General features: G+C 38.7%; 1 long non-coding RNA gene across 1 annotated transcript; it reads right to left on the bottom strand.

Annotated features, from left to right (window-relative positions):
- Window positions 1-7367: 7367 nt before the first annotated feature.
- Window positions 7368-12415, bottom strand: LOC147797743 (uncharacterized). The gene is made up of 3 exons (XR_015426871.1): window positions 12308-12415; window positions 11232-11288; window positions 7368-9010 (listed from the first exon to the last, which is right to left on the bottom strand). It is a non-coding gene; the product is annotated as an uncharacterized LOC147797743 (long non-coding RNA).
- Between the last annotated feature and the right edge of the window lie 12418 nt (window positions 12416-24833).

Here is a 24833-nt window from a genome sequence, read left to right as displayed (position 1 = left end):
GAAAACATTCCACACTGGCGGCTTTACGGACCAAAGGAAGGATGCCACTCCAGAATCTAAGTGCCGCAACCCAAAAAGCTCGCTTCCCATGGGACGAATAGCGGGCTCATGAAGCTGTGATATCACAGAGGATCTGGTATTCCTTTCTCTTTGGCAAGTAGAAACGAGATCAGTTAACCCGACGATACGTAGTTCCCACTTAAATGTTCTTTCACCCAACAGTGGGCAAATCAACAGTGATGTCATTAACGAAGGAAAAACGGTTGATTGATGCTGGTCCCGCAGAATCTATCAAACCAGACCTAGTAAAATAAGCAGCGACTGCACCAGGGAAAAAAAGTCAACGAAAACTGACTCCTAACGTTTTAGTCAGGTATCTATATTACCCGGTGGTAATATAGGAAGGCGGTACTGTCAGAAGGGCAACCGATCCCATCTGGAGCGTATTTCAAATCGAGAAGTGCACGAGTCAGTTTAAGCGGGTCCGGGGCAAAAGGGGGAAAGTGGGCCCTGCTAAACGGGACCAAGCGTTCTTTTTTAATAGAATACCTTCAAGTGGTGGCAGAAGACACCGAATTACTGCCTGCTTCAACGGTTTGATCAGTTTGATAATGACCGTAAGCCAGTGTGTCGATGCCGTTTGATAGCAGGTAACGTTTTGTGTCCAACGGAGATAGGCTCAGTTTGTTTTGAACGATGAAACCAAGTTCTTCTGCGACCTAATATTTTGTTGCTTTGTATAAACCTGCGTATACACCTTTGGTTTTTTTGAGCAGGCTAGGCAACCCGTTGTCTTCAAGTAAGATGGAATACATTTTGGAGCGTAAGCAGACGACTTCAGAAACGAGCTTTCCGCCAATTTCGTCTTCCATCTTGCCAATGACTTTTTTGTTTTTATGGTAGTAGAGCGCGTGTGAAGGGGGGTAGTTTAAACAGTCGAATAGGTCACTTTTTGCGTAGATATCGATTGACGTTGTCGGTTTGAATCTGAACAAGTGGGCTGTCAGTGTACAATAGACAGACGTCGTCACCAAAGACTGATTTTAATGTGTTGTAAAAGAAGTCATACATTAACGTTTTAGATAGGTCAAGCACGCTCACGCCGCAGTAGATCGGTTTGTTTTACTTGGTTATTACGCAATGTATTTCGACAAACAAGAAATTGCACCCTGGGAATGGCGTAGTCGATTTGTAGTAAGGTTTAGAAACCAAGCGTTTATATTGCTAGGTGTCCTGTAAGTCTTTCAATAGAAACCCACTTATTAGGTCTCTCACGTTTTCCATCGTTTTGCCAAGCACGGAGTTGTTCATCAACTTGAAAAAGTCTTTCTCAAAATCAGAGATGGTTCGTTTGTGCAACGACGTACTTGTGTTTAGCCAAAAGCTCGGGTGCGAGTTTGTCTACGGAGGTGATATTTTCCCCGTTGCGTACCAAGTCTTTTTGGTAATCTGACAGCCATACACTCGGTATCGAAATATTTTCGGATGCAAGCAGAAAGTCGTTGCGTAAATCGTGCCAAGTGCTGTGGATAATCGAGCGTCACTTCAAACATGTAGCCGATAGTAGAACGGGTGAAAGATTAGAAATGGACTCGGGGTAAACTTATCTGGCGCCTTAACCCATTTAAAATTTCCTATTGGTGGGTACTGGCTCATGGCCCAAGCGTACAAATTATTCGCGTCGAGGTATATGATGTACAAGTTGATGTTTAGTTGAATCATAGTCTTTTGGTTATTAGCTTTTGCGTAACGTTAGTTTCCTACCACGTTCCCACCGCGTATAGCCCGTTCAAAAAAGAGGTGCTTGTCGATGTATGTGAGCAACTCGAGTTGGACGGCAGAGTGTTTTCAAGGCCTGGCGAGGTGTAGTAGTTGGCGGGGTATAGTTCGTACTTCGTTTTGCAGACTTTTCGAAAGTTTTCAAACACGCACGCAAGTAAAAACGCGTCTACTTAGATGTACAGATCGTGGTAGTCCCCGAGGGTTTGGAATCGAAACGTTTCCCATACATTTTTGAGTTCGGAAATATTCTTCTTCGCTTACGGTCTGCTGCTTCAACGAGCTATAAAACGCGTCTCTAGGCAGCAGACTGGTTGTTATTTGGGAACCTTTCGCAAAGTAACTTATTAAAATCGTCTCTGGAGCAGCTTTTGACCAATGGATTGAGCAAAGCAGCCATAAAATGAAACGAGTCTAGGAATCTAAGTTGACCAAACGAGATATAATTTTCAGAGTTTTTACTGATGACTTTGATTCGACTTCCGTCGTCTGCACACCCTTCAAAATCAGATGCACGTCGTATTTTTCCAAGTTGTGCAAGACCACTGGAATGGGTGTTTGCTTTGGTACTATTCCGAGTTTGAGATTGCAGTTGGCATGCGCTCGACCGCGATACTGGCCCGTGACGTGACAGTGTTTGCAAACTTTTCTAAACTTGTTGATGGGTTTTTGTAGCTCATACAGGTGTGTAGTAGGTGTAGCCGCGGTCGTTTTTGAAATTGAAGTCTTTTTTGGGTGGGACTCAGTTTTGGGGCTTTGCGGAATAGGACATTTACACTGCGATCCTTTTGTTGGATAGATACACTTATCGCAGATCCAACATTTGTTACATTTGTCGTGGCGTTTCTGTAGCTCAGGCGACCAAACGAGAGGCTTTGGATCAGCAAACAGGGTATCTTGTTTGTTTTTGTAGTTTTCAACCTTGTAAAAGTGTTCGCCTTTTTCGGGGAACACGACTTTAAAAGGTGCTGCGTTTATGCCTTGGCAGTCTTCTTTGTGGTTGTCGAGTTTTTGTTGGGTTTGAAAGTGACACACATAATCTAAGCAATGTTTCTGGCCACTGTTATAGTTGCTTTCGTCCATCAACCTAGAAAAAAATTTGATCTAACAATAGTGGGCTTTTTCACCTCGGTTAAAATGAAGTAAATTGATCGGTTCGCCTGTAGCTTTAGTTTTGTGAAGTATAAACACACCGTCCTTCGTGGGATAACCAAATACGTTGATCGCCATGTTGTTTTGAGCTTCAAGGCGTGAAATCTACAAAATTGGTGTAGGAAAGTCCACGTTTATGAAATTTAAACCGTCTGTTGTTGTGTACATTTAAGTTCTTTTGTTGTTTATTTTATAATCTGGGTTGCTTTCGAGTTGACGTTTGACGTTGTCTGAATATAATCCTAGAGCCGCTCTTATCGCCCCGCGTATACACTGTTGATCCTTTTCATTTTGAACGTTAATGATCGCATTTTTAGTTGTTAGTTGTTTGGGAAGCGGAATATAAGTCGCTTCAACTTGATTACATCGATCCACGTTTATATAAAACGCGATAACTTTGTCAAACACCCATCCACAACCTCATTCGGTATGAGCTTCTACATCCTCCAGATGTTTTCTCTTTGTCTTTCTAACGTGTTCGTGACCTTTCGTTCGGTAAACGCCACGGTATTTTTACTCGTAAGCGTAAGCCACCAACCTTGGTTTACGCTTTGGGCCTTTCTATTTCACTGGACCTTGATCGCAGTTTGCAACTTGTAGGTTCCTATCTCGCGAAATTCGCCCAATGCTTTATCCTCAATGTACCTTTTGTACAAATGAAAAAAGTGTACCAAATCGTAAGCAAAGAAACTACACTTCAATTCCCAATTTCTGTAGTTATCTTGAAATCGACGGATGTTTTGGGGGTCTACCATGCCTTTGCTCCCGGTTGAGTGTATTTTTTGATTGCTATAATGAGATCTTTTCTTAGCACGTTGCCGTTTGCACCAGTGGCAGTAAAAGATATGTCTTTATCTTTTACTACTCGTAAGAGCTGATGATACTTTTTTGCGGTGTAGGTTTTTGAACGGGCGATGGCTCGCTTGGGTCGCTCCTATGAGTTCTGGTTTCGTATGTTGGCGACGGCGAAGTGGAAGTAAGGGTATGGTTGTGTCCCTTGATAAAGTCGGATAAAAATGACTTTTTAATATGATTGAAGCCTTATAACACAGGGCGACGTTGTGGTCTGGCAGCTTGGTTATTTCGTCAATTCATCATACTTTTTAGATATAATGCCTGATTTTTTTTTTTTGTTAAACATTTTCTCAAAATTGAGAGTGGGTTAATTTTATTATAAGATGAGGACTGTGCCTTTTTACACTTTAAACATTTATATTTAAAGTGGTAGTGTGGTAGGTGGTAGTGACATTTATTGATATTTGGTGTACAAGTTTTACACACGGATTATATTTTTGTGCTCACAACATAAATCTCGATTGATAGAATCTTGCATACACTCCTGACATTTATATAAACCGTGTTTGCACGTACGTCCCCAATTTTTCATTGCGTGAAATTCATTTTATACAACTATTTTTATGTGATTTATTAGTTTGATTTTTTTAATTCCTTAAATTTCATTAGCGGTTTTTCTTTGTGACAGCTGTTGCGCTTTTCAGTTTCCATAATCAATTATATTTTTAATATATAATTGCTTTTCATTGCTTACAGCAAGTTTAATTTATGTGTTAAGAGATATTCTTCACTTTCTTAAACCGCGGGGCCATGTTTTTTTTTATAAAAACAAGTTGGTAAACACTGATAAACAACTCTGCTTTTTTCTGTAGAGTTTGCTTTTGCAATTCTCTCTGGCATTACAAATGTAATGCTCTATTAAATCTCCTTTTAAGTTGCGAGAATAAAACAGATGAAACGTTTGGGCGATTGAGACATGGTGTTTGTGGAGGGAGCAAGGGGAGGTTTTTTTTTCAATATTTTCAACCCGTCGAGGGGGGTCGGGTAGGTATCCAGGGGAAAAGTTAGTCCAGAGCTTGTCATAAATTTTTTCGTGTATTTTTCTGGGGAATTTTTTCCGTGGTGTAGACCTTACTCAAATATTGCGATTGTAATGGGGTGCTTATGTATCGTAATATATAACAGGGCAAGCAGGGTGGCTCCAACCATTAAAATGATTTTTGGAGAAGTACTGTGTTACAGATACAACATCTTACTGCATCGGGTGTGTTGACAAATTGATGTAGGAAGCACATACATGTACAGTATTTTAACGACTGACTTGGCACGGACACTAAGTTTAGTCCTAAACATACATCATTTCAAAAACGATCCGTCCAATTAAGTCGCATGCTGCACATGTGAACAGAGCGCCCCCAGTTTACCCAAAATATGCTTTAACCCAATGGTGGGCTCCTGGTGTGGAAAGTTGAGGTCCCCAGAGGAAAAGTTCCCGAAGTTGTGAGGTTGGCGCATGACAATAGGACGTCAGATCACTTGGGGATTGCCCGACTGGTGGATAGGCTGAGGCAGGCTCTTGCATACTGGAAGGGGATAAGCCACCAAACAGAAGAATGCTGTAGGAAGTACCACAGGTGTGGAGCCAATAAACCTCCCCAACTCTTTGGGGCCCCTCTTCAGCAGTACCTGATGATTGGGGCTCCTTTGGAGCGCCTGGCTGGTAGCATTCTCGTTTATAAATCAAGAAAAGGCAAACAGTAAGTGTACTCGCCAGTCGCTCACTCAGAGCTCTGATGGAGAGTAAATCAGCAAGCTTCACGGGCACTGTGCATAAACATGTATATGGCTGTACTTTCCATAGGCATATACATGTGTTTAGGCCTACCAGCTGTGGAGCGGCACGGTACACACCATGTTGATATATAATGTGTGTACATTCGAACAATTTATCAGTGTGTGCATCACGGAATCATGCAGTCGTTGTCCTATGATTGGCTACCATGGAAATATTAATATTCAAATATATGTCAGTGAGACTCCTTTCAGCCGTTCCTGTGTCAGTGGAAATAGGGTAATGGCACTATTATGCGTGTAGCATGCATTTCACTGTAAATTTGCGGCGTGAAATAAGGTTAGTATACATTTTAACTTTCTCTGATGAAGGGCTTTGTGAAACGTGACCTGATCCAACTACACACCGCTATATGTAAGTAGGGGTTGCACACCAATACGTTATGCTATAAGCAGATTGGTGTCATTCGACACAGTTGTAAGCATGGCATGAAAAACGCCCCCACTTGCCACAAACAGAGAGCCGTTACTCTCAGCTAAAATTGAGTTATCTTTCAAGGATACGAACGCAGTCCTGCTACGATCCTATGATATAGTTCCCAATTCGGTATTCATTTCTACCCACATCATTTGAATCTCGGGGGCCTAGCAAGCTTGTGCAAAAGATCTTCAGTGATAAAAAAACACCGAAAAAACACACAAACACAAAACAAAAATAAAAAACTTTTTACCAATGTGTCTACTTTTTTCATATTGAACCTTTTCATTCAAGTTCTCAATAATGCATATGTATGCTTAATAATGGGCACTTTCCAACAATGTAATGCCTAAGGAAGTTTGTGTATATTTCATTGATGATACAAATAGAAAAATGCAGAATTCTGGGGAGGGGGGCCTTGAAAAATAGTAGGCCCTGCGCTGCGTACACTACGGTGAAAATTATGGAAACCTTTGACGACCCCTAATGGAAATGCTGCCGTCCTGCTTTAGGCTAGGCAGCCAGTGTTCATGCTATGCGTGCAATATGCAAGGAAGAGGTAAGCCGAATTTGACCGAGTAAATTGAACCCTGATGAACATCTCGTTCAGGTAAAGCCAGCTTATATCGTTCCCACCTGTACAGATTAAAAACTATGTTGATTTATTGTCATTGTTTTGGGCTTTGGCGTGAAATTACCCCCAAAACTCCAGCTTATTGAGTAAGAAGTTGTCTCTTCATGAACTATCTTGTAAACCATGACTAAAATTTTTGAAGTCAATTCGATGTGCAACAAGGAGCCAATGCAGAGAACAGAGAACGGGGTTATATGTGAAGATTTTGGAGAACGGCATAGCAAGCGTGCGGCTGCATTCTAAATGGCTGGGGGCGCTTTATTTAATTAATTAGGTGCATGATGAAAGAAAATAGTCCAATCGAGACGTAACGATAGCATGGACAAATCTCCGGCTGATACGATGCAAAGCAAATGATGCAGACTTGCAAATTGAGGAAATATGACCAGACAGTGAAATAACTGATTCAAGATGAAAACCAAGGTTCCTTACTGACGACTCGGTTGGACTTACGTAGACTTGGCCAATGCGAATAGAATCCAGTTTCGAAGAATTACGGAACTTAGGGTGAATATGCAAAACGTCGGTCCTATCATCGCTTAAAATCAGTCAAAAAATAAATTCGCCTAGGCATTGTTCGGTTAGTGTAGTATTCAATTTACCAGCTTTACGTACAATACATTTGTGTATCATCTGCATAAACCATGATGATTGTATTTACTAAAAACATCCTCGAGTGGCGTGCAGTAAAGACCAAATAAAACCGAACAAAGTATAGTACCCTGTAGTAGTCCATAGTTTCATGCCGATACTTCTATTTTAATAATCTGTTTTAGGTCAACAAGTTAAGATTCAAACCATTGAAATGCCTGACCAGTAAAACCAAATCGTTTGTTTAGGCGTTGCAACAAAATATAATGAGCAATCGTGTCGAACGCGGACGATAAGTCCAAAAGAGCTAAGGTAACATCCTGATGATTGTCGAGGGCTTCTAAAATGTCATTTTTAAAAGAGCCCTCTCTGTTGAATGGATTTTGCGAAAATCAGATTGAATGTACAATACATAGAGTTACCGGATAGCTATTCGCCCAAATGATCACTAAAAGGTGGTTTGTGAGTAAGCCCTTAATCCGTACCTGAAAGTTAATGAAAACATCTGTTTGTGCCCCATGCCATTGCAAGTGCAGCCCAAGGGATTATTTGGCGTCGTCTATTTGTATGGCGTCATAGAGGGTCTAAAAAGGGCTACATCCTCTTCAGCAGGTTGGTCTATAGTCATCGTCTCAAGGGATTTGAGGTCTAAGTGGGAGGCGTCGGCCAATGTTGTCCCAACCGAGATTTTAAAAGGCCACTTATTACACTGGTATTGGTGTAAGGTTCTGCAGGAGCGTAATATATAGGCCTATTAGAGATGTACATCTGTCTCACATATCTTACATCACTGAGTGATAAGTACGCCACGTTATACGCATAAACATTTTCAAAAGGAGGCGAACGTGGGACACATGCTATGAGGAAGTAAAAATATCTATTTCATTGGCCTAACTAGGGCTAACAGTCTCGAGAAGGGGGACGCATCTAGCTGCATTTCAACGGAGATTACAGATTTTAAGGGGGGGGTGACATGGGCAGGGGGGGCGTGCCAGCCCATGATCCCCCAAAATTCCGCCATTCCGTTTCATGGCTAGCCCTGTGAATTTCATTGACAGTTTTTTTAAGGAAAATACAAGGAAGTTGAGAAAGTTTCAGCAAGTTTCAAATTATCTCAAAAATATTACGGAGATCTAACGAAATTTAATTCTGAAAAGTGAAAGCATTTGGGCCACCTTGGGTTCCACGTGGTCACGGTGTACAAAGAGACTGGGGAGTTGTTTTCCTGAAGATTCCCTTCTACTGGTCCGTGCAAAATGTTAAAACATTACAAATCTGACAAACACCACTTAAATTAATATTTTACTGACATACAACCTATCAAGTCGTTTTAATTTAAAACCTAAACCACAGACGAGATATACATCTAAGCTACGCTTTAGGCCTAAGCTGTGCTTCGTGCAGAATGCCAATTTAATGGAATTCCGTTAACCAATAGAGAGTGTTTGTTTATTAGAGCGATATCCTTATGAATTTCAAATGATGTTTGCGTTGTTTTCGGAAAACAGCTTATTTGATGTCCTAAAACAGTTTGAAATAGCGTGGAGAGCTTAGAGGAATTTTTTTCGGCGTCAGAAGAAAGTCAGAACAATGTCAAAATACAATGTTTCGAACTCAATGAAGCTCTATGTTTTCCATTTCCTTTTCCATTGTACATGTCCATCTTAACCCTGGACAACGACTTTAATTCTGCTATTCTCTAAGCAGTTGAGCATTCACCTGTTCGGGAATACAGAGTTTTACGACAGGATGGCAGTAGTACCCTGGAAGACATGGAACGGCGCCACATTCTGAAAAAGAAAAAAAGTCTTAGTCTTACGTATGAAATTATGGAGGTACGAAGCCTAATTTCTGCGGCCTTTGCAGAGTGCTAAAAGTGAGTTTGGTTTACGGTAGTCTATACCGTTGAGACAGTGGCCGTGTTTTGCCCACTCTGGATAAAGTGACTTTGTATAATACCGTTTCTACGTATGAATAATAAGCGCCTCTTTACGCGTTCCTCTTGTTTTTCTTTTTCTCCACGAATTTTTGAAGACTTTTTCTTAATGGGTCCACTTGGCAGACATTTCTTGTAATTCTCATCCCTAGCATACACCAGAAGCCTGTAAAATCCCATTGGCTAGATCCCAGTCACCGCCGAGTTATAATTCTTATAAATTCTTATAAAAGATCAGTCACCTCTCAGGAGCCCATGTGGTCTCTATCAGAAACTGGATCTCCTTGTGGACAGACATGTGGTGACTGTTCTCTGCTGTTTTGGTTATATTTCCGCAGCAGAATAATGGAATTTAGTTAGGGGGGACCTCGGTGATCCATTAGCTACAATAAATCAGTCGCACAGGTTGTACAGGTTCAGACATGACGGGTAACTGACCTGGAGACAAAAATCACCTCATGGAGTAGCGGTGTGATTTGGGGGCGTGGCTACTCCTTTGTTTACATACATGTGCTGACTGGTCGGCTGTTTGGGTTGTGACCAGGTATTACTTACACGTCCATAGCAGAATAATGGAACGTAGTCAGAGGGCACCTTAAGGCATTACCTTCCACAAAACAGTCGTTTGGGTTCAGGCATGACCGGGAACTAACCTGGATACCACAATTGCCACATGGTGGAAGGGTGTGTTTTAAAAGGCGGAGTCAGCTCGAAGGATTATGGCTTTTAGCAACTTTGTTTGTCTGGTTTGGGTTGGGTTGGGGTTCCTTTGCGCAACTATGTACGCGCGTAGTCCATCATGGACAGAGGGTCTCAGGACAAAATCGGCAAAATGAATCACTGGGGGTCACGTGACATGAAATTAAGGGTGCAGTTTTGCTCCGTAGTTCTGTCTACTTAACCTTAAACTGGGCTCAAGATTACGATGGGAAAGAAAAAGAAATCAGACTAAATGGTCCCTTTCATTCGATTACAAGCATACCCGAGGGTAAAAATATCAAGTAAAATTTCAGTTTTTTTAGGTTTGACCACATATCAGTTTTTCTGCACATATGTTTCAGCCCATTCACTTGTTACATGTTTTCAAGCCACCATTATGGTACTAAACTTCGCGATGTTTGATAGTTATCAAAGGGATAGCAATCAAAGATCCTTATATAAGAATTATTTCGAATATTATGATGAGGTAATCACCTGATTTATTATTGAGCTATTACCTCAGCCCATTGACTTTTTATGTTTTCAAATTTGTTTTTACAGAGATTTGTTTTTGTCGCCGTTCTGGGTGTAATTGTTATACAATCTTTATGTTGTTCCAAAATACTAGTCCCCTCCCCCGGCTAGATTAACTGACCAAGCTCAACTTGGTTTACAAGCATTACTCCTACTTCATATCGTTAAATGTGTTCAAATCGTCGAGGGATTTGGTAAAAAAAATGGAATTCATGGCTTTTTTCACTCATAGTTCATTTTAAGCAATCAACTGCGATATTGCATTTATCACCCAGAATCCATAGGACCGCGATTTCCACACAAGTGTCAAATTGAAATAGCGCTGCAATCTTTTCAAGTTCGGTGTAATCTGCCAGTGTTGCTTTCAGAAAAAAAATTGTATAGTGGTTTTCGATTTCAAAGATGTAACCACGACACTTGTCGTGAACACCGATGTCGTAGTTGCTAATTTCAAATCCTACGGGTGACAGTCTAAGACGGAAATTCAAGTAAACGAACACGGTACCCCAGTAAACGAACATATAAAAAACACGTTTTATGAATGGAATTGTTTTCGTTAAAAAGATTCATGAAGCAGTCTCACATGATGACTAGTGATTGCAGACATGACCAGAATTTTGGGAGGTTGTTTCAATTGTTTTATGGAAAAGCAAAATCATTCCAATATATACAAAGCCTCAAAATAAAGCCAGCATTATAAATCACCAAAAGTCGACAAGTTCAGAAAAAATAGAGACATAATCAGAGCAAATATCAGGCAAATCTGATGAACAATGCTCTGTAGCAAAGAAATCAGAATACTCTATTGTTAAAGGTGGCAACTATTTCAAGAATGCACTTACCTTGAATCGGTTGGTCTGATCGGTACAATTCCTCTTTACCTTGGTGTCTGTGAGCGTCTGTAGAGATGGGGTAAAAGATTTAATTGGATGCATTTCTAGATGCTTTGGCCTTATTTTAGGGGGGAAGAATCACCAAAAGAGAGTTATTAGAAATACTCAAATAATGGTCCTTTTTTCAAATTTGAGGAATGGGATTCGAAGATTGAGGGCAAGGCCAAAAAGTTTTTGCAACACAACGAAACGTTTGACTGCTTTTACAGAGATTTGTTTTTGTCGCCGTTCTGGGTGTAATTGTTATACAATCTTTATGTTGTTCCAAAATACTAGTCCCCTCCCCCGGCTAGATTAACTGACCAAAGCTCAACTTGGTTTACAAGCATTACTCCTACTTCATATCGTTAAATGTGTTCAAATCGTCGAGGGATTTGGTAAAAAAAATGGAATTCATGGCTTTTTTCACTCATAGTTCATTTTAAGCAATCAACTGCGATATTGCATTTATCACCCAGAATCCATAGGACCGCGATTTCCACACAAGTGTCAAATTGAAATAGCGCTGCAATCTTTTCAAGTTCGGTGTAATCTGCCAGTGTTGCTTTCAGAAAAAAAATTGTATAGTGGTTTTCGATTTCGAAGATGTAACCACGACACTTGTCGTGAACACCGATGTCGTAGTTGCTAATTTCAAATCCTACGGGTGACAGTCTAAGACGGAATTCAAGTAAACGAACACGGTACCCCAGTAAACGAACATATAAAAAACACGTTTTATGAATGGAATTGTTTTCGTTAAAAAGATTCATGAAGCAGTCTCACATGATGACTAGTGATTGCAGACATGACCAGAATTTTGGGAGGTTGTTTCAATTGTTTTATGGAAAAGCAAAATCATTCCAATATATACAAAGCCTCAAAATAAAGCCAGCATTATAAATTACCAAAAGTCGACAAGTTCAGAAAAAAATAGAGACATAATCAGAGCAAATATCAGGCAAATCTGATGAGCAATGCTCTGTAGCAAAGAAATCAGAATACTCTATTGTTAAAGGTGGCAACTATTTCAAGAATGCACTTACCTTGAATCGGTTGGTCTGATCGGTACAATTCCTCTTTACCTTGGTGTCTGTGAGCGTCTGTAGAGATGGGGTAAAAGATTTAATTGGATGCATTTCTAGATGCTTTGGCCTTATTTTAGGGGGGAAGAATCACCAAAAGAGAGTTATTAGAAATACTCAAATAATGGTCCTTTTTTCAAATTTGAGGAATGGGATTCGAAGATTGAGGGCAAGGCCAAAAAGTTTTTGCAACACAACGAAACGTTTGACTGTTTTTACAGATATTTTTTCTCGTTGTTCTGGGTGTAATTGTTATACAATCTTTATGTTGTTCCAAAATACTAGTCCCCTCCCCCGGCTAGATTAACTGACCAATACTCAACTTGGTTTACAAGCATTACTCCTACTTCATATCGTTAAATGTGTTCAAATCGTCGGGGGATTCGGTAAAAAAAAATGGAATTCATGGCTTTTTTCACTCATAATTCATTTCAAGCAATCAACTGCAATATTGCATTTATCACCCAGAATCCATTGGACCGCCATTTCCAGACAAGTGTCCAATTAAAATAGCGCTGCAATCTTTTCAAGTTCGGTGTAATCTGCCAGTGTTGCTTTCAGAAAAAAAAATTGTATAGTGGGTTTCGATTTCGAAGATGTAACACGACACTTGTCGTGAACACCGATGTCGTAGTTGCTAATTTCAAATCCTACGGGTGACAGTCTAAGACGGAAATTCAAGTAAACGAACACGGTACCCCAGTAAACGAACATATAAAAAACACGTTTTATGAATGAAATTGTTTTCGTTAAAAAGATTCATGAAGCAGTCTCACATGATGACTAGTGATTGCAGACATGACCAGAATTTTGGGAGGTTGTTTCAATTGTTTTATGGAAAAGCAAAATCATTCCAATATATACAAAGCCTCAAAATAAAGCCAGCATTATAAATTACCAAAAGTCGACAAGTTCAGAAAAAATAGAGACATAATCAGAGCAAATATCAGGCAAATCTGATGAACAATGCTCTGTAGCAAAGAAATCAGAATACTCTATTGTTACAGGTGGCAACTATTTCAAGAATGCACTTACCTTGAATCGGTTGGTCTGATCGGTACAATTCCTCTTTACCTTGGTGTCTGTGAGCGTCTGTAGAGATGGGGTAAAAGATTTAATTGGATGCATTTCTAGATGCTTTGGCCTTATTTTAGGGGGGAAGAATCACCAAAAGAGAGTTATTAGAAATACTCAAATAATGGTCCTTTTTTCAAATTTGAGGAATGGGATTCGAAGATTGAGGGCAAGGCCAAAAAGTTTTTGCAACACAACGAAACGTTTGACTGCTTTTACAGAGATTTGTTTTTGTCGCCGTTCTGGGTGTAATTGTTATACAATCTTTATGTTGTTCCAAAATACTAGTCCCCTCCCCCGGCTAGATTAACTGACCAAAGCTCAACTTGGTTTACAAGCATTACTCCTACTTCATATCGTTAAATGTGTTCAAATCGTCGAGGGATTTGGTAAAAAAAATGGAATTCATGGCTTTTTTCACTCATAGTTCATTTTAAGCAATCAACTGCGATATTGCATTTATCACCCAGAATCCATAGGACCGCGATTTCCACACAAGTGTCAAATTGAAATAGCGCTGCAATCTTTTCAAGTTCGGTGTAATCTGCCAGTGTTGCTTTCAGAAAAAAAATTGTATAGTGGTTTTCGATTTCGAAGATGTAACCACGACACTTGTCGTGAACACCGATGTCGTAGTTGCTAATTTCAAATCCTACGGGTGACAGTCTAAGACGGAAATTCAAGTAAACGAACACGGTACCCCAGTAAACGAACATATAAAAAACACGTTTTATGAATGGAATTGTTTTCGTTAAAAAGATTCATGAAGCAGTCTCACATGATGACTAGTGATTGCAGACATGACCAGAATTTTGGGAGGTTGTTTCAATTGTTTTATGGAAAAGCAAAATCATTCCAATATATACAAAGCCTCAAAATAAAGCCAGCATTATAAATTACCAAAAGTCGACAAGTTCAGAAAAAATAGAGACATAATCAGAGCAAATATCAGGCAAATCTGATGAACAATGCTCTGTAGCAAAGAAATCAGAATACTCTATTGTTAAAGGTGGCAACTATTTCAAGAATGCACTTACCTTGAATCGGTTGGTCTGATCGGTACAATTCCTCTTTACCTTGGTGTCTGTGAGCGTCTGTAGAGATGGGGTAAAAGATTTAATTGGATGCATTTCTAGATGCTTTGGCCTTATTTTAGGGGGGAAGAATCACCAAAAGAGAGTTATTAGAAATACTCAAATAATGGTCCTTTTTTCAAATTTGAGGAATGGGATTCGAAGATTGAGGGCAAGGCCAAAAAGTTTTTGCAACACAACGAAACGTTTGACTGCTTTTACAGAGATTTGTTTTTGTCGCCGTTCTGGGTGTAATTGTTATACAATCTTTATGTTGTTCCAAAATACTAGTCCCCTCCCCCGGCTAGATTAACTGACCAAAGCTCAACTTGGTTTACAAGCATTACTCCTACTTCATATCGTTAAATGTGTTCAAATCGTCGAGGGATTTGGTAAAAAAAATGGAATTCATGGCTTTTTTCACTCATAGTTCATTTTAAGCAATCAACTGCGATATTGCATTTATCACCCAGAATCCATAGGACCGCGATTTCCACACAAGTGTCAAATTGAAATAGCGCTGCAATCTTTTCAAGTTCGGTGTAATCTGCCAGTGTTGCTTTCAGAAAAAAAATTGTATAGTGGTTTTCGATTTCGAAGATGTAACCACGACACTTGTCGTGAACACCGATGTCGTAGTTGCTAATTTCAAATCCTACGGGTGACAGTCTAAGACGGAATTCAAGTAAACGAACACGGTACCCCAGTAAACGAACATATAAAAAACACGTTTTATGAATGGAATTGTTTTCGTTAAAAAGATTCATGAAGCAGTCTCACATGATGACTAGTGATTGCAGACATGACCAGAATTTTGGGAGGTTGTTTCAATTGTTTTATGGAAAAGCAAAATCATTCCAATATATACAAAGCCTCAAAATAAAGCCAGCATTATAAATTACCAAAAGTCGACAAGTTCAGAAAAAAATAGAGACATAATCAGAGCAAATATCAGGCAAATCTGATGAGCAATGCTCTGTAGCAAAGAAATCAGAATACTCTATTGTTAAAGGTGGCAACTATTTCAAGAATGCACTTACCTTGAATCGGTTGGTCTGATCGGTACAATTCCTCTTTACCTTGGTGTCTGTGAGCGTCTGTAGAGATGGGGTAAAAGATTTAATTGGATGCATTTCTAGATGCTTTGGCCTTATTTTAGGGGGGAAGAATCACCAAAAGAGAGTTATTAGAAATACTCAAATAATGGTCCTTTTTTCAAATTTGAGGAATGGGATTCGAAGATTGAGGGCAAGGCCAAAAAGTTTTTGCAACACAACGAAACGTTTGACTGTTTTTACAGATATTTTTTCTCGTTGTTCTGGGTGTAATTGTTATACAATCTTTATGTTGTTCCAAAATACTAGTCCCCTCCCCCGGCTAGATTAACTGACCAATACTCAACTTGGTTTACAAGCATTACTCCTACTTCATATCGTTAAATGTGTTCAAATCGTCGGGGGATTCGGTAAAAAAAAATGGAATTCATGGCTTTTTTCACTCATAATTCATTTCAAGCAATCAACTGCAATATTGCATTTATCACCCAGAATCCATTGGACCGCCATTTCCAGACAAGTGTCCAATTAAAATAGCGCTGCAATCTTTTCAAGTTCGGTGTAATCTGCCAGTGTTGCTTTCAGAAAAAAAAATTGTATAGTGGGTTTCGATTTCGAAGATGTAACACGACACTTGTCGTGAACACCGATGTCGTAGTTGCTAATTTCAAATCCTACGGGTGACAGTCTAAGACGGAAATTCAAGTAAACGAACACGGTACCCCAGTAAACGAACATATAAAAAACACGTTTTATGAATGAAATTGTTTTCGTTAAAAAGATTCATGAAGCAGTCTCACATGATGACTAGTGATTGCAGACATGACCAGAATTTTGGGAGGTTGTTTCAATTGTTTTATGGAAAAGCAAAATCATTCCAATATATACAAAGCCTCAAAATAAAGCCAGCATTATAAATTACCAAAAGTCGACAAGTTCAGAAAAAATAGAGACATAATCAGAGCAAATATCAGGCAAATCTGATGAACAATGCTCTGTAGCAAAGAAATCAGAATACTCTATTGTTACAGGTGGCAACTATTTCAAGAATGCACTTACCTTGAATCGGTTGGTCTGATCGGTACAATTCCTCTTTACCTTGGTGTCTGTGAGCGTCTGTAGAGATGGGGTAAAAGATTTAATTGGATGCATTTCTAGATGCTTTGGCCTTATTTTAGGGGGGAAGAATCACCAAAAGAGAGTTATTAGAAATACTCAAATAATGGTCCTTTTTTCAAATTTGAGGAATGGGATTCGAAGATTGAGGGCAAGGCCAAAAAGTTTTTGCAACACAACGAAACGTTTGACTGCTTTTACAGAGATTTGTTTTTGTCGCCGTTCTGGGTGTAATTGTTATACAATCTTTATGTTGTTCCAAAATACTAGTCCCCTCCCCCGGCTAGATTAACTGACCAAAGCTCAACTTGGTTTACAAGCATTACTCCTACTTCATATCGTTAAATGTGTTCAAATCGTCGAGGGATTTGGTAAAAAAAATGGAATTCATGGCTTTTTTCACTCATAGTTCATTTTAAGCAATCAACTGCGATATTGCATTTATCACCCAGAATCCATAGGACCGCGATTTCCACACAAGTGTCAAATTGAAATAGCGCTGCAATCTTTTCAACTTCGGTGTAATCTGCCAGTGTTGCTTTCAGAAAAAAAATTGTATAGTGGTTTTCAATTTCGAAGATGTAACCACGACACTTGTCGTGAACACCGATGTCGTAGTTGCTAATTTCAAATCCTACGGGTGACAGTCTAAGACGGAAATTCAAGTAAACGAACACGGTACCCCAGTAAACGAACATATAAAAAACACGTTTTATGAATGGAATTGTTTTCGTTAAAAAGATTCATGAAGCAGTCTCACATGATGACTAGTGATTGCAGACATGACCAGAATTTTGGGAGGTTGTTTCAATTGTTTTATGGAAAAGCAAAATCATTCCAATATATACAAAGCCTCAAAATAAAGCCAGCATTATAAATTACCAAAAGTCGACAAGTTCAGAAAAAATAGAGACATAATCAGAGCAAATATCAGGCAAATCTGATGAACAATGCTCTGTAGCAAAGAAATCAGAATACTCTATTGTTAAAGGTGGCAACTATTTCAAGAATGCACTTACCTTGAATCGGTTGGTCTGATCGGTACAATTCCTCTTTACCTTGGTGTCTGTGAGCGTCTGTAGAGATGGGGTAAAAGATTTAATTGGATGCATTTCTAGATGCTTTGGCCTTATTTTAGGGGGGAAGAATCACCAAAAGAGAGTTATTAGAAATACTCAAATAATGGTCCTTTTTTCAAATTTGAGGAATGGGATTCGAAGATTGAGGGCAAGGCCAAAAAGTTTTTGCAACACAACGAAACGTTTGACTGCTTTTACAGAGATTTGTTTTTGTCGCCGTTCTGGGTGTAATTGTTATACAATCTTTATGTTGTTCCAAAATACTAGTCCCCTCCCCCGGCTAGATTAACTGACCAAAGCTCAACTTGGTTTACAAGCATTACTCCTACTTCATATCGTTAAATGTGTTCAAATCGTCGAGGGATTTGGTAAAAAAAAATGGAATTCATGGCTTTTTTCACTCATAGTTCATTTTAAGCAATCAACTGCGATATTGCATTTATCACCCAGAATCCATAGGACCGCGATTTCCACACAAGTGTCAAATTGAAATAGCGCTGCAATCTTTTCAAGTTCGGTGTAATCTGCCAGTGTTGCTTTCAGAAAAAAAATTGTATAGTGGTTTTCGATTTCGAAGATGTAACCACGACACTTGTCGTGAACACCGATGTCGTAGTTGCTAATTTCAAATCCTACGGGTGACAGTCTAAGACGGAAATTCAAGTAAACGAACACGGTACCCCAGTAAACGAACATATAAAAAACACGTTTTATGAATGGAATTGTTTTCGTTAAAAAGATTCATGAAGCAGTCTCACATGATGACTAGTGATTGCAGACATGACCAGAATTTTGGGAGGTTGTTTCAATTGTTTTATGGAAAAGCAAAATCATTCCAATATATGCAAAGCCTCAAAATAAAGCCAGCATTATAAATTACCAAAAGTCGACAAGTTCAGAAAAAATAGAGACATAATCAGAGCAAATATCAGGCAAATCTGATGAACAATGCTCTGTAGCAAAGAAATCAGAATACTCTATTGTTAAAGGTGGCAACTATTTCAAGAATGCACTTACCTTGAATCGGTTGGTCTGATCGGTACAATTCCTCTTTACCTTGGTGTCTGTGAGCGTCTGTAGAGATGGGGTAAAAGATTTAATTGGATGCATTTCTAGATGCTTTGGCCTTATTTTAGGGGGGAAGAATCACCAAAAGAGAGTTATTAGAAATACTCAAATAATGGTCCTTTTTTCAAATTTGAGGAATGGGATTCGAAGATTGAGGGCAAGGCCAAAAAGTTTTTGCAACACAACGAAACGTTTGACTGCTTTTACAGAGATTTGTTTTTGTCGCCGTTCTGGGTGTAATTGTTATACAATCTTTATGTTGTTCCAAAATACTAGTTCCCTCCCCCGGCTAGATTAACTGACCAAAGCTCAACTTGGTTTACAAGCATTACTCCTACTTCATATCGTTAAATGTGTTCAAATCGTCGAGGGATTTGGTAAAAAAAATGGAATTCATGGCTTTTTTCACTCATAGTTCATTTTAAGCAATCAACTGCGATATTGCATTTATCACCCAGAATCCATTGGACCGCCATTTCCACACAAGTGTCAAATTGAAATAGCGCTGCAATCTTTTCAAGTTCGGTGTAATCTGCCAGTGTTGCTTTCAGAAAAAAAATTGTATAGTGGTTTTCGATTTCGAAGATGTAACCACGACACTTGTCGTGAACACCGATGTCGTAGTTGCTAATTTCAAATCCTACGGGTGACAGTCTAAGACGGAAATTCAAGTAAACGAACACGGTACCCCAGTAAACGAACATATAAAAAACACGTTTTATGAATGGAATTGTTTTCGTTAAAAAGATTCATCAAGCAGTCTCACATGATGACTAGTGATTTCAGACATGACCAGAATTTTGGGAGGTTGTTTCAATTGTTTTATGGAAAAGCAAAATCATTCCAATATATACAAAGCCTCAAAATAAAGCCAGCATTATAAATTACCAAAAGTCGACAAGTTCAGAAAAAATAGAGACATAATCAGAGCAAATGTCAGGCAATTCTGATGAACAATGCTCTGTAGCAAAGAAATCAGAATACTCTATTGTAAAGCTGGCAACTATTTCAAGAATGCACTTACCTTGAATCGGTTGGTCTGATCGGTACAATTCCTCTTTACCTTGGTGTCTGTGAGCGTCTGTAGAGATGGGGTAAGAGATTTAATTGGATGCATTTCTAGATGCTTTGGCCTTATTTTAGGGGGAAGAATCACCAAAAGAGAGTTATTAGAAATACTCAAATAATGGTCCTTTTTTCAAATTTGAGGAATGGGATTCGAAGATTGAGGGCAAGGCCAAAAAGTTTTTGCAACACAACGAAACATTTGACTGTTTTTACAGATATTTTTTCTCGTTGTTCTGGGTGTAATTGTTATACAATCTTTATGTTGTTCCAAAATACTAGTCCCCTCCCCCGGCTAGATTAACTGACCAATACTCAACTTGGTTTACAAGCATTACTCCTACTTCATATCGTAAAATGTGTTCAAATCGTCGGGGGATTTGGTAAAAAAAAATGGAATTCATGGCTTTTTTCACTCATAATTCATTTCAAGCAATCAACTGCGATATTGCATTTATCACCCAGAATCCATTGGACCGCCATTTCCAGACAAGTGTCCAATTAAAATAGCGCTGCAATCTTTTCAAGTTCGGTGTAATCTGCCAGTGTTGCTTTCAGAAAAAAAAATTGTATAGTGGGTTTCGATTTCGAAGATGTAACACGACACTTGTCGTGAACACCGATGTCGTAGTTGCTAATTTCAAATCCTACGGGTGACAGTCTAAGACGGAAATTCAAGTAAACGAACACGGTACCCCAGTAAACGAACATATAAAAAACACGTTTTATGAATGGAATTGTTTTCGTTAAAAAGATTCATCAAGCAGTCTCACATGATGACTAGTGATTTCAGACATGACCAGAATTTTGGGAGGTTGTTTCAATTGTTTTATGGAAAAGCAAAATCATTCCAATATATACAAAGCCTCAAAATAAAGCCAGCATTATAAATTACCAAAAGTCGACAAGTTCAGAAAAAATAGAGACATAATCAGAGCAAATGTCAGGCAATTCTGATGAACAATGCTCTGTAGCAAAGAAATCAGAATACTCTATTGTAAAGCTGGCAACTATTTCAAGAATGCACTTACCTTGAATCGGTTGGTCTGATCGGTACAATTCCTCTTTACCTTGGTGTCTGTGAGCGTCTGTAGAGATGGGGTAAAAGATTTAATTGGATGCATTTCTACATGCTTTGGCCTTATTTTAGGGGGGAAGAATCACCAAAAGAGAGTTATTAGAAATACTCAAATAATGGTCCTTTTTTCAAATTTGAGGAATGGGATTCGAAGATTGAGGGCAAAGCCAAAAAGTTTTTGCAACACAACGAAACGTTTGACTGTTTTTACAGATATTTTTTCTCGTTGTTCTGGGTGTAATTGTTATACAATCTTTATGTTGTTCCAAAATACTAGTCCCCTCCCCCGGCTAGATTAACTGACCAATACTCAACTTGGTTTACAAGCATTACTCCTACTTCATATCGTTAAATGTGTTCAAATCGTCGGGGATTTGGTAAAAAAAAATGGAATTCATGGCTTTTTTCACTCATAATTCATTTCAAGCAATCAACTGCGATATTGCATTTATCACCCAGAATCCATTGGACCGCCATTTCCAGACAAGTGTCCAATTAAAATAGCGCTGCAATCTTTTCAAGTTCGGTGTAATCTGCCAGTGTTGCTTTCAGAAAAAAAAATTGTATAGTGGGTTTCGATTTCGAAGATGTAACACGACACTTGTCGTGAACACCGATGTCGTAGTTGCTAATTTCAAATCCTACGGGTGACAGTCTAAGACGGAAATTCAAGTAAACGAACACGGTACCCCAGTAAACGAACATATAAAAAACACGTTTTATGAATGGAATTGTTTTCGTTAAAAAGATTCATCAAGCAGTCTCACATGATGACTAGTGATTGCAGACATGACCAGAATTTTGGGAGGTTGTTTCAATTGTTTTATGGAAAAGCAAAATCATTCCAATATATACAAAGCCTCAAAATAAAGCCAGCATTATAAATTACCAAAAGTCGACAAGTTCAGAAAAAATAGAGACATAATCAGAGCAAATATCAGGCAAATCTGATGAACAATGCTCTGTAGCAAAGAAATCAGAATACTCTATTGTTAAAGCTGGCAACTATTTCAAGAATGCACTTACCTTGAATCGGTTGGTCTGATCGGTACAATTCCTCTTTACCTTGGTGTCTGTGAGCGTCTGTAGAGATGGGGTAAAAGATTTAATTGGATGCATTTCTAGATGCTTTGGCCTTATTTTAGGGGGGAAGAATCACCAAAAGAGAGTTATTAGAAATACTCAAATAATGGTCCTTTTTTCAAATTTGAGGAATGGGATTCGAAGATTGAGGGCAAGGCCAAAAAGTTTTTGCAACACAACGAAACGTTTGACTGTTTTTACAGATATTTTTTCTCGTTGTTCTGGGTGTAATTGTTATACAATCTTTATGTTGTTCCAAAATACTAGTCCCCTCCCCCGGCTAGATTAACTGACCAATACTCAACTTGGTTTACAAGCATTACTCCTACTTCATATCGTTAAATGTGTTCAAATCGTCGGGGGATTCGGTAAAAAAAAATGGAATTCATGGCTTTTTTCACTCATAATTCATTTCAAGCAATCAACTGCGATATTGCATTTATCACCCAGAATCCATTGGACCGCCATTTCCAGACAAGTGTCCAATTAAAATAGCGCTGCAATCTTTTCAAGTTCGGTGAAATCTGCCAGTGTTGCTTTCAGAAAAAAAAATTGTATAGTGGGTTTCGATTTCGAAGATGTAACACGACACTTGTCGTGAACACCGATGTCGTAGTTGCTAATTTCAAATCCTACGGGTGACAGTCTAAGACGGAAATTCAAGTAAACGAACACGGTACCCCAGTAAACGAACATATAAAAAACACGTTTTATGAATGGAATTGTTTTCGTTAAAAAGATTCATCAAGCAGTCTCACATGATGACTAGTGATTGCAGACATGACCAGAATTTTGGGAGGTTGTTTCAATTGTTTTATGGAAAAGCAAAATCATTCCAATATATACAAAGCCTCAAAATAAAGCCAGCATTATAAATTACCAAAAGTCGACAAGTTCAGAAAAAATAGAGACATAATCAGAGCAAATGTCAGGCAATTCTGATGAACAATGCTCTGTAGCAAAGAAATCAGAATACTCTATTGTAAAGCTGGCAACTATTTCAAGAATGCACTTACCTTGAATCGGTTGGTCTGATCGGTACAATTCCTCTTTACCTTGGTGTCTGTGAGCGTCTGTAGAGATGGGGTAAGAGATTTAATTGGATGCATTTCTAGATGCTTTGGCCTTATTTTAGGGGGAAGAATCACCAAAAGAGAGTTATTAGAAATACTCAAATAATGGTCCTTTTTTCAAATTTGAGGAATGGGATTCGAAGATTGAGGGCAAGGCCAAAAAGTTTTTGCAACACAACGAAACGTTTGACTGTTTTTACAGATATTTTTTCTCGTTGTTCTGGGTGTAATTGTTATACAATCTTTATGTTGTTCCAAAATACTAGTCCCCTCCCCCGGCTAGATTAACTGACCAATACTCAACTTGGTTTACAAGCATTACTCCTACTTCATATCGTAAAATGTGTTCAAATCGTCGGGGGATTTGGTAAAAAAAAATGGAATTCATGGCTTTTTTCACTCATAATTCATTTCAAGCAATCAACTGCGATATTGCATTTATCACCCAGAATCCATTGGACCGCCATTTCCAGACAAGTGTCCAATTAAAATAGCGCTGCAATCTTTTCAAGTTCGGTGTAATCTGCCAGTGTTGCTTTCAGAAAAAAAATTGTATAGTGGGTTTCGATTTCGAAGATGTAACACGACACTTGTCGTGAACACCGATGTCGTAGTTGCTAATTTCAAATCCTACGGGTGACAGTCTAAGACGGAAATTCAAGTAAACGAACACGGTACCCCAGTAAACGAACATATAAAAAACACGTTTTATGAATGGAATTGTTTTCGTTAAAAAGATTCATCAAGCAGTCTCACATGATGACTAGTGATTTCAGACATGACCAGAATTTTGGGAGGTTGTTTCAATTGTTTTATGGAAAAGCAAAATCATTCCAATATATACAAAGCCTCAAAATAAAGCCAGCATTATAAATTACCAAAAGTCGACAAGTTCAGAAAAAATAGAGACATAATCAGAGCAAATGTCAGGCAATTCCGATGAACAATGCTCTGTAGCAAAGAAATCAGAATACTCTATTGTAAAGCTGGCAACTATTTCAAGAATGCACTTACCTTGAATCGGTTGGTCTGATCGGTACAATTCCTCTTTACCTTGGTGTCTGTGAGCGTCTGTAGAGATGGGGTAAAAGATTTAATTGGATGCATTTCTACATGCTTTGGCCTTATTTTAGGGGGGAAGAATCACCAAAAGAGAGTTATTAGAAATACTCAAATAATGGTCCTTTTTTCAAATTTGAGGAATGGGATTCGAAGATTGAGGGCAAAGCCAAAATGTTTTTGCAACACAACGAAACGTTTGACTGTTTTTACAGATATTTTTTCTCGTTGTTCTGGGTGTAATTGTTATACAATCTTTATGTTGTTCCAAAATACTAGTCCCCTCCCCCGGCTAGATTAACTGACCAATACTCAACTTGGTTTACAAGCATTACTCCTACTTCATATCGTTAAATGTGTTCAAATCGTCGGGGATTTGGTAAAAAAAAATGGAATTCATGGCTTTTTTCACTCATAATTCATTTCAAGCAATCAACTGCGATATTGCATTTATCACCCAGAATCCATTGGACCGCCATTTCCAGACAAGTGTCCAATTAAAATAGCGCTGCAATCTTTTCAAGTTCGGTGTAATCTGCCAGTGTTGCTTTCAGAAAAAAAAATTGTATAGTGGGTTTCGATTTCGAAGATGTAACACGACACTTGTCGTGAACACCGATGTCGTAGTTGCTAATTTCAAATCCTACGGGTGACAGTCTAAGAC

This window comes from Acanthaster planci, linkage group LG10 (genome assembly GCF_054643075.1).
Source record: "Acanthaster planci isolate LZ-2023a linkage group LG10, COTS_SCS, whole genome shotgun sequence".
Lineage (NCBI taxonomy): Eukaryota > Metazoa > Echinodermata > Asteroidea > Valvatida > Acanthasteridae > Acanthaster > Acanthaster planci.
Note: the sequence above shows the minus strand (reverse complement) of the source record. Positions and strands in the feature narration are given on the sequence as shown.